The sequence below is a fragment of the Orcinus orca genome, chromosome 12 (assembly GCF_937001465.1).
Source record: "Orcinus orca chromosome 12, mOrcOrc1.1, whole genome shotgun sequence".
Taxonomy (NCBI): Eukaryota; Metazoa; Chordata; class Mammalia; order Artiodactyla; family Delphinidae; genus Orcinus; species Orcinus orca.
In genome coordinates, this window is record NC_064570.1 from 47,544,673 (window position 1) to 47,557,597 (window position 12,925).

Here is a 12,925-nt window from a genome sequence, read left to right on the forward strand (position 1 = left end):
AGTTGTGACACTAACTACCTGAAGTTTGTGCAGACCCCACAGGGTAGGGGATCAGTCCCATAAGATTGTCCCCACTGTCCCCAGCCACAAATGGGATCCCCAGGCCACCTGCACTTCTGTTCATCCAACTACAGATTAGTTGGATGAACTAATCCCACAACCCCTCCCTCAGTTCCCTTTCAGTTTCAATAAATTGCTATAACTTACAGAATTCAGGAAAGTGCTATACTTAATACAGTTTATTTAAAAGGATACAAATGAGCAGCCCGATGAAGAGATACATAGGACAAGTTTCAGAAGGCTCCTGAGCACAGATGCCTCTGTCTCCATGGAGCTGAGATGGCATCATTAATCAGGAAACTGCCCAAAGCCTCATTGTTCAAGAGTTTTTAATTGAAGTTTCCTTACAGAGGCATGATTGATTAAGTCATTGACCATTGGTGATTGAACCTGAAGATGAGATGGGGGGAATGGTGTTGAAAGTTGCAACCCTCTGATGATATGGTTGATTCCTGGGTAACCAGCCCCCATTCTGAAGCTATCTAAAGACCCCACCAAGAGTCACCTTATTAGCATAAACTCAGGTATGGTCAAAAGGGGTTCATTATGAATAACAAAAGATACTCCTGTCACTCAGGAAACACCAGCGGTTATAGGAGCTCTGTATCAGGAATAAGGCACAAAGATCAAATATATACATATTTTTAAAATTATACCACACATGCTTATCTAACATATATCAAAAACCCGCTGTATTTCAGGCTCTCTGCTAGACATTAAGAATAGGAAGAATAAGAAGACATTATGTGTGTGTTGAAGGAACTCACACTGTAGGTGTGAAGACAGAGACAGTGAAGTTGTGTCTTACAGGAGGTTAGGGTCTGAAGCTAAAGGTAAAAGATTAAAACCTCATAGGGAGAATTTCTCCAACAGTCTTTTAAATTGTATGAAATCTATCACACTACCTTTCAATGAGTCCAACAGCTTAGTTTTCCTCAGTTTTGACAGTAATCATGGTCTCCTCAGTTGAGCTCTAGTTAAGATAGTTGGTCTGCGATCAGGGCCATGTTTTATGAACACTATTAACTGTATCTTTTAAACAATAGGATCATACTTAGTTGCCTCTCTCAATAAGAGCTGCTTCCACTGTTAGAGGCATGTAGGAACTGAGAGACTATCTAAGGAACAGAAGATTTATATATCTCATAGTGCTGGGGGATAAATTTATTGACTGGACATACTGGTACCATTTAATTGTGTTCTCATATTATTCATTTGGTCTCCTCCTCTGTGTCTCTTTCCATCTCCCTCCATCCCTTCCTACCCAGTAAATAAGACGCTTACATGATGTGATTCCACTGTGCATAAGCATATGTGTAACATAATAAGTGCCATAATAGATTTATACAGTTGCTGTGAGGACATAAATGAGAAAACAAGTTTTAAACTTACTTTTGTAGGTAAAGGAAGATGTTCATAGTTGAATTAGCAAGTGAGCTCGTGCTTCAAGAATGAGATGCAGTTAGTTTTCCATCCAAATACTAATCACTTTATTTTCTTCAAAAAATTCTCTTTAAAAAGGTACTCTTTATGTCAGTCTCTTTCCTATTTTCTCAGTGATTCTTCTGGTTATAGAGTATGTTAATTAATTCAAGGGAATGTACTGAGCACATCTGAGACATGGCTGAGGCAAAGGAGTCTAATCTCCAGAGTTTCTTTGGCTTGTGGTAATTCTGTAACTTCTTCTTCTTTTGCATAGTACCCCAAATTGTACTGGTGAATGTAAAAGTGGGATAATTGGTCTTCCCCATTGAGTAGAGAACTACAGATCAAGATATAATGTGCCCTTTGGCCACCTACACAGTTATGTTACAGTTTAACATCTGCTATTTTGCTCTTTGTTTTCTCTGTGTATAAAAGCAGGAAGCTTTTTTGTTTCTCTGCTCCTCCATTACAACCTTATTTTATGCTGAATAGATATTTTCTAGTATACTATTTTAATTCTGTTATTGTTGCTTGTGTATATATGTGTTTGTGTATATTTAAGTTATTTTCCTTGTGGTGCCATGGCGATTACAGTTGACATCTTAATTTAAAACAGTCTAGTTTGGATTAATCTCAATTTAATTTTAATATATAAAAACTTTGCTCCAGTGTAACACCATTTATACAAATTACATCTTTATACATTATAAGTCCATCAGCACAATTTTTTTTTTTTTTTTTGCGGTACACGGGCCTCTCACTGTTCTGGCCTCTCCCGTTGTGGAGCACAGGCTCCAGACGCGCAGACTCAGCGGCCATGGCTCACGGGCCCAGCCGCTCCGTGGCATGTGGGATCTTCCTGGACCGGGGCACGAACCCGTGTCCCCTGCATCGGCAGGCGGACTCTCAACCACTGCGCCACCAGGGAAGACCAGCACAATTTTATAATAATTATTTTATGCACCTATCCTTTAAATGAGTTAGGAGAAGAGTTACAAATATACATTTTTATTATCTTTTGTATTTACTTATATAGCTACCTTTACTCCTGCTCTTTATTGCTTAGTGTGGATTTAATATACTGTCTGTTGTTCTTTCATTTCAGCCTGAAATGAAATACCCTTTAGTATTTCTTGTAGGGCAGGTCTGCTAGTGACGAATTCTCTCAGTTTTCATTTATCTAGATATGTCTTAATTTCTTCTTTCCCACCTCACCTAGCTCTCCTTCACTTTTGAAGAGTACTTTGCTAGGTATAGAATTCTTGGATGCCAGTCTTTTTCTTTCATCCTTTGACCATATCATCCTACTGCCCACTGGTCTCCATGGTTTCTAATGAGAAGTCAGCTCTTCTTGAGGAAACTTTGTATTTGAGAACTGTTTTGTTTTGTTTTTGCTGCTTTCATGATTCTCTTTCTGTCTTTTGACAGTTTGGCTATGAAACATCTAGATGTGGATCTCTTCAACTTTGTCCTACTCGGAGTTTATTGAACTTTTAGGTATACATACTAATGTTTTCCATCAAATTTGGGAAGTTTTTTGTCATAATTTTTTCAAATATTCTTTCCACGCCTTTCTCTCTCTCCTCTCCTTCGGAAACTCACATTGTGTTTATGTTGGTATACTTGATGGAGACCCACAGATCTCTGAGGCTCTGTTCATTTTCCTTTACTCTTTTTGTTCCTCGGATTGGGGAGAATCTTAACTGACCTGTCTGAAGTTCACTGGTTCTTCTGCCAGTTCAAATGTGCTGTTTACCCCCTCTAGTAAATTTTTGATTTCCGTTATTGCTCTTTTCAACTTGAAAATGTCTGTTTGAATCTTCTTATTATTGTTTTAATTTCACTGGGTGGAAATATCCTTTTCATATTTAAATGCCAGCTTTCTATTTGATTCTTTTTTATAATTTCTGTCTTTTCATTTATATTCTCCATTAGGTAAAACATGACTCTCAAACTCCTTTAATTCTTTAGACATAATTTGCTTTATTTCTTTGAAATATTTATAATAGCTGGTTTAAGGTTTTGTCTAGTAAGACCAACATCTGGGCTTCTTCAGAGACAGTTTCTGTTGACTTTTTTTCCTATGTATGGGCCGTACTTCCCTATTTCTTTGTATGTCATAATTTTTTTGTTGGAAACTAGACATTTTAAATACAATAAAATAAATTGTCACATTTTAAATAATGTGACAGTTAAGAAAATCATATTTCTTCCTACTCCCAGGATTTGTTTTGCTCTGTTATTGGTGTTGCTGCTTGTTTCTCTCGTGATTTTCCTGGGCTAATTCTGCTCAGTTTTTGTTCTTTGAAGTCTGCTCAGCTAACTCAGTGATCAGTTACTGATTAGCCAGAGATTTCTTTAAATGACTTGAACCAATAGGTCTCTATTCAGCTTTTGCTGAGGGGCTTTGTTTGTGTGCATATGTTGAAGCAGAGCTTCAAGGTCAACCAGAAGTGAAAGATTAGGGCCTTCTCAGGTCTTCCTGCACATTCACACAGCTCCTCACATGTGCCTAGCCTTCTAAATTCCCAGGGCTATTGCGGAGCTTTTCAAAGCCCCTTATGGACATTTCATTCCTCGGTTTTTTCTTTTAAGTATCTTGGTCAGCCTCTTATTAGCTGCAACTAGTAAAAATCGCTCAGGCAACTGCAGTGTTAAACAGTTGTTGATGACTATTTTCAACAAATATGCTGCAGATAGGACTATACACATAGAATGAGCTCTTGAGTCTTATCAAACAAAGACAAGCCCTGAGAATGGAGTATTTTAGCAAGGTGCAAGGCACATCAAATAGTAACAGTTTTCTGAGGCTTTGGGAGAACTTCAAATCTATTCTGGTCTCTCCAGTATCTGCTTCGCTTTGGGGTTTCACAGCTACCATATTTGCAATATTTTGGTTTTCAAGATTGATCTGGAGCTGGGGATGAGAGATTGAATTCGGTCAAGTTAAGACACTAGAAAGCTTGCTCTTCTTGCTAAGAGTCAACTCGTTTTCTTGAATAAACATTCCTTAGATTGTCACAAGCCTTTAAATTAATGTCAAAGCTAAAAATAAAGTTGATTTTGACAGTATTTTGCAGTATTCTTTTTTTTTTTCCGGTATGCGGGCCTCTCACTGTTGTGGCCTCTCCCGTTGCGGAGCACAGGCTCCGGACAAGGCAGGCTCAGTGGCCATGGCTCACGGGCCCAGCCGCTCTGCGGCATGTGGGATCTTCCCAGACCGGGGTACGAACCCGTGTCCCCTGCATCGGCAGGCGGACTCTCAACCACTGTGCCACCAGGGAAGCCCTGCAGTATTCTTAAAAAAAATTTTTTCTTGAAGTATAGTTGATGTACAATATTATATGTTACAGGTGTACAGTATAGTGGTTTATAATTTTTAAACGTTGTACTCCATTTATAGTTATTATAAAATATTGGCTATATTCCCTGTGTTGTGAAATATATCCTTGTAGCTTATTTTATACATAATAGTTTGTATCTCTTAATCCTCTACCCCTATATTGCCCCTCCTCCCTTCCCTCTCCCTACTGGTAACTACTAGTTTGTTCTCTATATCTGTGAGTCTTTCTTTTTTGTTGTATTCACTAGTTTGTTGTATTTTTTTAGATTCCACATATAAGTGATCATCATAAAATATTTGTCTTCCTCTGTTTGACTTATTTCACTTAGCATAATACCCTCCAAGTCCATCCCTGTTGTTGCAAATGGCAAAATTTCTTTCTTTTTTATGGCTGAGTGGTATTCCGTGTGTGTGTGTATGCATATTGCACAGCTTCTTTATCCATTCATCTGTTGATGAACATTTAGGATGCTTCTGTATCTTGGCAATTATAAATAATGCTGCTCTGAACACTGGGGTGCATATAGCTTTTTGTATCAGTGTTTTCATTTTCTTTGGATATATACCCAGGAGTGGAATTGCTGGGTCATATGGTAGTTCTGTTTTCAGTTTTTTTGAGAAACTTCCATACTGTTTTCCACAGTGGCTGCAACAATTTACATTTCCACCGTGTTTGAGGGTTTCCTTTTCTCCACATGCTCATCCAACATTTGTTATTTGTGTTCTTTTTATGATAGCCATTCTGACAGGTGTGAATGATTAGCAGTGTTGAGCTAAAAGATGCAGTGTTGAGCATCTTTTCATGTGCCTGTTGGCCATCTGCACTTCCTCTTTGGAAAAATGTCTGTTCAGGTCTTCTGCCCATTTTTAAATTGGGTTGTTTGTGTTTTTGATGTTGAGTTGTATGAGCCATTTATGTATTTTGGACAGTAACCCCTTATCTGTCATATCATTTGCAAATATTTTCTCCCATTGAGTAGGTTGTCTTTTCCTTTGACAGTATTTGCCAGTATTCTTGTTGCTTTTATGGAGGAGCTGGTTTTCCAAGGTCCTTCCTCTGCCATTCTGGAAGTGCCTTTTCCCATTCTTGTATATTTTTATCAGCATTCTGCTTCCAGTCTCTGACCCAGCCTCTCATTGCTTGCCTTTCTCTTATACATTTCTACTGGACCTTTGGAACTCTGGTTCCATGGCTAACATAGTTACATTCTCAATTATTCACTGACTATTACCTCCCTTTCTTGCCAGGCAGCCCTTTCAGGGGCTGATTCTCTCACATCCCACATAAATCAAAATCCTCTATTCCTCCCTTAAATATTAGTATTCCTCAAGTTTCTGGCTTACACCCCTTCTCTTGTCTATTTTCCCTGAACATTCTTACTCAGTTGTTGCTCATACTCTCAAATCTGTCTTCTTCTCTAGCCCAGATCTCTGTCTTAAGCTCCTCATCTGTATCTAATTTTGCTTAACGTAAATCTTCATTTGGAATTTCTACAGACATGTAAAATTCCTCAAGTTCAAAACAGAAATCAACCTATTCTTTCTCAGTTTTCTTTGAATGACATTCCCATTTGTCTAGTTGCCTAAACCAAAAATGTGGGTCATTTTTTATTCTTTCTCCTTTACCCTACCTTCAAATTACAGTAAGTGACCTTTCAGTTCTGTGCCCTAAATCTTTCGATTTAGGTTTTCTTTATCTCTACTAACATCTCCTGCCTGGATTATTCCAACAGCCTCCAAAACGGATCTTCCCATTATAGTTCTGTCCCCAGCTTCTCCACAATGTGTCCAGAAGGGAACTTTATAAAATGCAAATCCAAATAGGTCACAGAGTCCACACAGACACACATACACACACACACACACACACTTTGCCCTTCTCTCCATTGCATTCCTTGCTCCATCCTAATTGCCTTTTTCCTATTTCCAGACCATGTCATGTTCTTGTTTGCTTTCAGGTATCTGTACCTACTGCAGTATTCTTTCTCACTTTGCTCTTTTATTGCTTCCTCAGGGAAGCCTTCTTATATTCTCACAAACTGAGTTAGATACTTCTGGATATAAAATTACCATACTGTAATGGCCTATTTACTCATCTTTATCTCCAAGTAGAATGTCAAGTCCATGAGATCCAGGGCTGTGATTATGAGCAGCCTGTGGCCTAGCACCGAACATTGGGCTTCCACAAATTATTTGATGAATAGAGAATTTATGCCTACATGTATGAACGACAGAACCAACCATGTTCAGCACTGAGAATACAAAGATATATTAGGCAGACGTATAAATAAAATAGGCCTTTGAAACATCTGGTGTCTGAGGGATATAGCTGTTAGTAATGTAGGATTAGTAACTTAAAGCCAATGATTCTAAATAAAGTCCTGTATACCTTAGTTGAAGAAATAAAATGGCGTGAATGTATGTGAGACCCCAAAGCATTATTTATGAATGAAAGGAGAAAATGAAGAGAAACTATTCAACAGGAAGTTATATACATATGCCCTTTATAAAGTTAGTGTTTATACTTAGTTTTTGTTTTATTTTGTTTTTAATTTCTAGGTCATTGAGAAGTAGGTGACTTCTTCTTTCCTGCCTTTCTTTTACACAAATTGTATAATATTTAGAAAATATATATAAGCAACAACAAAAAAATGAAATCACCCATTATCTCATTTAATGTATTATATATAGTTTCATAACTGAATTAAATCTGAACATCACCAGAAATAGATATGTCATAAACATCTTATGCTAGGAAATATACGTCAATACCACCTGTTGCTGAGGTTAGCAGACTTTTTCTCTATAGGGCCACATAGTACATTTTTGAAGCTTTGAGGGGCTAGAAGGTCTCTGTCACAGCTATTCAACTCTTCCTGTAGCAAAAGCAGCCATAGACCCTTCCAAATGGGTGTATTCCAATAAAACTTGATTTACAAAAACAAGTGGCAAGCAGGATTTGGTATGAGAGCCATAGATTTGTTCTGAGATACAGATATGCCATAATTAATCTTGGGGAAGTTTATTATCTTCAATTTTTTACTATTATTAGTTATACTCTCTTAACATCTTAATATCTAAATCTGTATGTACATTCTTAATCTTTTTCTTAGCATAAATTCTGAAAAAATGTAATTTCTAGGGCTAAGAGTACATCTTTAAGACTTTTCTTTTTTAAATGAGAATAGGTGAGATAACATTTGCTTTCAAACTGTGACTATGAGGAGTTTTGCTTAACTCATTTTGTGGGTTTTGTGGGCATGGAAAAAGAAAGACTGGAGGGAAACGTTGAGTTAACGATAGTAATATAAAACTTAAAAAGAGATGTTCCATGAAGAAAATATGAAAAATTTCATAAGTACAGATATTCCTGTTCACATAGCCAAGTTTGTTTGTTTGTTTGATAACTCTGTAGAGTTTTGTTTAAAATCTTGTGTCGATTGAGATTTGGGAGCTGGGGTTTGCAAATTACAAAATGAGCGTTTCTTATTCAGTCTCCTAAGATACTCTTAGGTCAGCATGATTTAGATTGTGATTACCAATCAGCTTGTTTTTTTTAAAAAAGAAAAAAGAAGACGCCATTAAATTTTCCTGTTCTGGTTGACAAGGAAGTCTAATCAGATCAGGGTTTGGCAAATTACTATCCATGGACAAAATCCCTCCTGTTGCCTGTTTTTTGTTGTTGTTGTTGTTGTTGTTGTTCTTTTGCGGCATGCGGGCCTCTCAATGTTGTGGCCTCTCCTGTTGCGGAGCACAGGCTCCGGACGCGCAAGCTCAGCGGCCATGGCTCATGGGCCTAGTCGCTCCGCGGCATGTGGGATCTTCCCGGGCCGGGGCACAAACCTGTGTCCCCTGCATCGGCAGGCGGACTGTCAACCACTGCACCACAAGGGAAGCCCCCTGTTGCTTGTTTTTGTAAGTGAAGTTTTATTGGAACACAGCCATGCCCATTCACTTAAGTACTGTCTATGATTGATTTTAGACTACAACAACAGAGTTAAGTAGTTGTCAGAGACAGTATAGTCCAGAAAGCCTAAAGTATTTACTATCTGCCACTTTACAGAAGAAAATTTGCAGACCCCGGAATTAGAGGAATGGCACCTGTTAGTCTTTCTGTTTATTGAAAATGGATCCACAAAAACAAAAGTAATTTTGCTACAGATAAACTAACAAGGTTTTAGAAACAGAATTAATTCAGAGCCCAAATCTGGGCACTTAAAATGTAGAAGAACACGTGAGAAAACAATATAAGAAATGTTGGAATACAGAGGACTTTATGTGTAGTGTAATTCTAAGTTATGTGAAAGATTAGATTTAGAGCACCCAAGTACTGGCTGTTACAGAGGCACCTACCTTAGTTGTAAAAGCCCTTCTTACACACAGTTGGAAAATAGCCGATTCCACAAAGTTTTGCTGTAGTGTCTTTAAAAGCGAGCAGTTATACTGTGACAAGTTCCGTGGCACTTTTCGTGAAACAACCTTGTGCAGTTTCTGAATGAGACGACATCAGTCAAATTGGAAAATTCACACTCTTAAAAATTTTTTGAAACCTGTGTACATAGGCTTATTCCCCCAATGACAGTCTTTATCCCTACTGTATTTGTTGCCTTAATTCAGTTTCACATGACAATAATAGGGGGCATTCAGAAAGTAGGGATATTTTCTTTCTTTGGATCCACTTTACCTGGAAATAGCTAATATCCAGGATCCCAAATCATTTAGTAAGGTTTTGAAACAGCATAGCTTTTATTAATTTTATAAAAAGTTTCTTAAAAGAATCCTGTGTGTGGATCTCTTTGGAGTATAGTAGAAAAGCCTCTAGGCTGAAGTCAAGCGTTCCTCTTCACTAGGCCGCTAAAACCTGAATCCGTAACCAGCTACGTGGACTTTTATGAGAGAGAAGCCACTAATTTAATGCTTACAAGCACTGATTTTAGGGTGTTTTCTCACAGCCGAAAATAATCTTGAGTGAGGGAGGTCAGGGTAGACTAGTTTATCTCTGAGTGACTTTACATCTCTATGGCTCCACATATTTGTGTGGGATAGAGCTGATGGAGGGGAAAAAATAAAAGTGGTCTGTATCTTGTCAAGATAAAGCGACGCTCTGACAGAACCACAAATTTTATAATGATAAAAGACAAGAAATTGACTGTTGTTCATTTTTACACACTTCTCTTTCTTTGTTTAACTTTTGAGTTTCCTTTTTTTATCTTGTTTCTCATAATTTCTGTGACACTTATTCTGTATTAGAGCTGTTATGGTTCTGCCAAGAATTCCTTAGGCTGTGGTTGTTCTTCAGGAGATTGTTCTTGAGTAAGGGTGGTGAGTAAAGCACTGAGCTATCCCTACTGCTGGAGAACTACACGGAGGTGCATCTGTGTTGATGTAGTGACTACAGCTTTGCATGGGACGTCGGGTCATTCAGGGTAGGAAAGTGCAATAAGCTGGAGATCCTTTATGTTCTTCTGTAACCCTGATGGCGGTGCCTTAGTTGTATCAGAGTCCCTCTGTTTTCATAGATTTGTTTTTTCAGATATTCTAGGCTTTCACACCATTCCTTCTCCTTAAGCAACTATTCTGTTTTGCTGGTGGTTCGTTCAATAAATATCTGTTAAACACATATTAATGTGTTTTGTGCTGGATCCTGGGGATATTACTATCATTCAAACACAACACCAGCTCCCAAGAATTTGCAGTCAAATGAGAGAGAGAGCCCAGTAAGAAAACAGGTGTTTACAGTACAAAAATAAGAACTTGAGGAATTAAGGATTAAGGAAGCCAATATTTACTTTCTTAAAAACATTGAACCAGAATGGTTAAATGGAAAGAGCATTGGTTTTAGATTTTGTTGATCTGCTTTTAAATCCTGATTCAATTACTTAATAGGTATGTGACTTTGGGAAAGTTAACCTTTGTGATACTTGCAAAGTTGTACTAAGTTTTAGAAATAAATATATATAAAGCACTTAGTCCAGTGCCTGCTGAATAAATGATTTCTGCTTTTTTTTCTAAATCATACACCGTAAATTATTGTTCCAAAGCCTATAAATAGAAAGATCATTTCTCTGGCCCCTACTTCATAGGAGATGTGAAAAGAGGATATGGTAAAATTTTTTATGAACTTTGTGAACATCCTGCCTATAAAGAAACTATTAGAAATCAGATTTTATTATTCTTGTAAAGCTTACCCAGATTTACATTATTAAGATATGGACTGTAAAACTCATATCTTAAGAACTTACAATATTGCTTGTGAAATATGCTAGTAATTTTGTAACCACCGGTCTTATATTTTATTTGTCAACTTAAAAAGGGGATACTTTTCTGTCTCCCTACCTCCCTTACCCCGTAGTTTAGCATGCCAGTTACTTTTTTTTTTTTTTTTTTTTGCGGTACGCGGTCCTCTCACTGTTGTGGCCTCTCCCGTTGCGGAGCACAGGCTCCGGACGCACAGGCTCAGCGGCCATGGCTCACGGGCCCAGCCGCTCCGTGGCATGTGGGATCCTCCTGGACCGGGGCACGAACCCGTGTCCCCTGCATCGGCAGGTGGACTCTCAACCACTGCGCCACCAGGGAAGCCCGCCAGTTACTTTTAACCAAATTGTGGTTTATATCCAGAAGTGTAATGGTTATAACCTTTTTTCATGAGATGTTTAAAAAGCATTCAAATAGATCATCAGCAAATTGATAAAATATCAATATATTTTCTTAAGACTCGTTCATCATTACAATTTGAATTTTTTCTATTTGAAGAATTGAAAGCTGCAATATTTAGGAAGTAGTATCATGCATATTTAGAAATAAAAGAGAATGGTTAAAGAATTTGCTTTTAACTGAAAATATTTTTTTCATTCCTTTGAAATTAAGTAACATAAAATTAGAAATTAAAATTGGTCTAACAGCAACACAATTTGTAATTTTTCAAAAACGTCAAAGTTGGTAACTCAAATGAGAATACTGTACTCGGGAGGGCATAGATCTTATTCCATTATGTGACTTTTCCAGTTTTGCTATACTTTATGTAATAACTATTCCAGATTTATTTGTTAATTCTGTTATAGCTGTACCTTAAAAATAAGACAAGCTGATGTTATTCACTGTAAAAAGTGTAAATACAAGTATCAACAGAACATAGAACTATTTTCTATGTATTTTACATAAATCACCCTAAATTATAAATAGGATAGTGATCAAACAAATACTTTTCTACCAAAAGAAAAAGTCAGTGGAACAGAGTGGGATAAGAGGTGGGAGAGAAGCCCTAGGATTGTGTTGGCAGGGCAGTAGTAAGTGACAGCATGAGAAGAATGCATGTGTTCTTCCATCACTGCTCTTCTCCTCTCTGTTTGAATTAGACAAATAGCATGTGCCCAAGGGGAACGAGGGACAATGTTCAGAGGAAAGGAACCACTTTTATACAGCCCTGCCAGATTCATGAGAATAATGATGCATCTGCTTTTTGTTGCTGCTGTTGTTACTTAACCTTGTCGTGGATACATTACTTTTTCGGTAGCACTTATTTTGTGGGTTCTTACTCATATTATTTTCTCTATCATGGCTATACGGGATTGTCTGTTGGCAAATCAGCACCATTTACCCCTTCTGCACCTTGCCTGATGTAATGGCTTCCTGGAATGCGTGCATGCTGTTTTTTTTCCCTCTTTGTGTCTCCCCTGTCCCACTCCATCAAATGTGCAATTTAAATATCCAGAAGTCCATTACAGACAGTTGATTTGTAGGGGTTTTCTTTTGATTTTTTTTTTGTCTGTTTTGATTTTTTTTCCCTAGTAGCAAAATTTCATTTTTACCCTTCCCAAACCACGCCCCCCCTCCCCATAGCAAAACTCCACACACTGGATGCCAAGACAGACACATTCATTGATTTATTTAGTAAACTTTCAATGAGCTTTTGTAAGCTTCATAACACTGCGTTAAGTGGTATTATAGGGCAAGGGTCCCCAACTGCTGGGCTCTGGGCCAGTTACCAGTCAGTGGCCTGTTAGGAACTGGGCCGCATAGCAGGAGGTGAGTGGCAGGCGAGCAAGCAAAGCTTAATCTGCTGCTCCCCATCGCTCGAATTACTGCCTGAACCGTCCG

At 37.9% G+C, this 12,925-nt stretch overlaps 1 protein-coding gene across 3 annotated transcripts in view; it reads left to right on the plus strand.

The window, feature by feature from the left end:
• REV3L (REV3 like, DNA directed polymerase zeta catalytic subunit) overlaps positions 1–12,925 on the plus strand; it is a 186,111-nt gene that overhangs the window by 44,169 nt on the left and 129,017 nt on the right. The gene's annotated exons all lie outside the window — the stretch shown is intronic.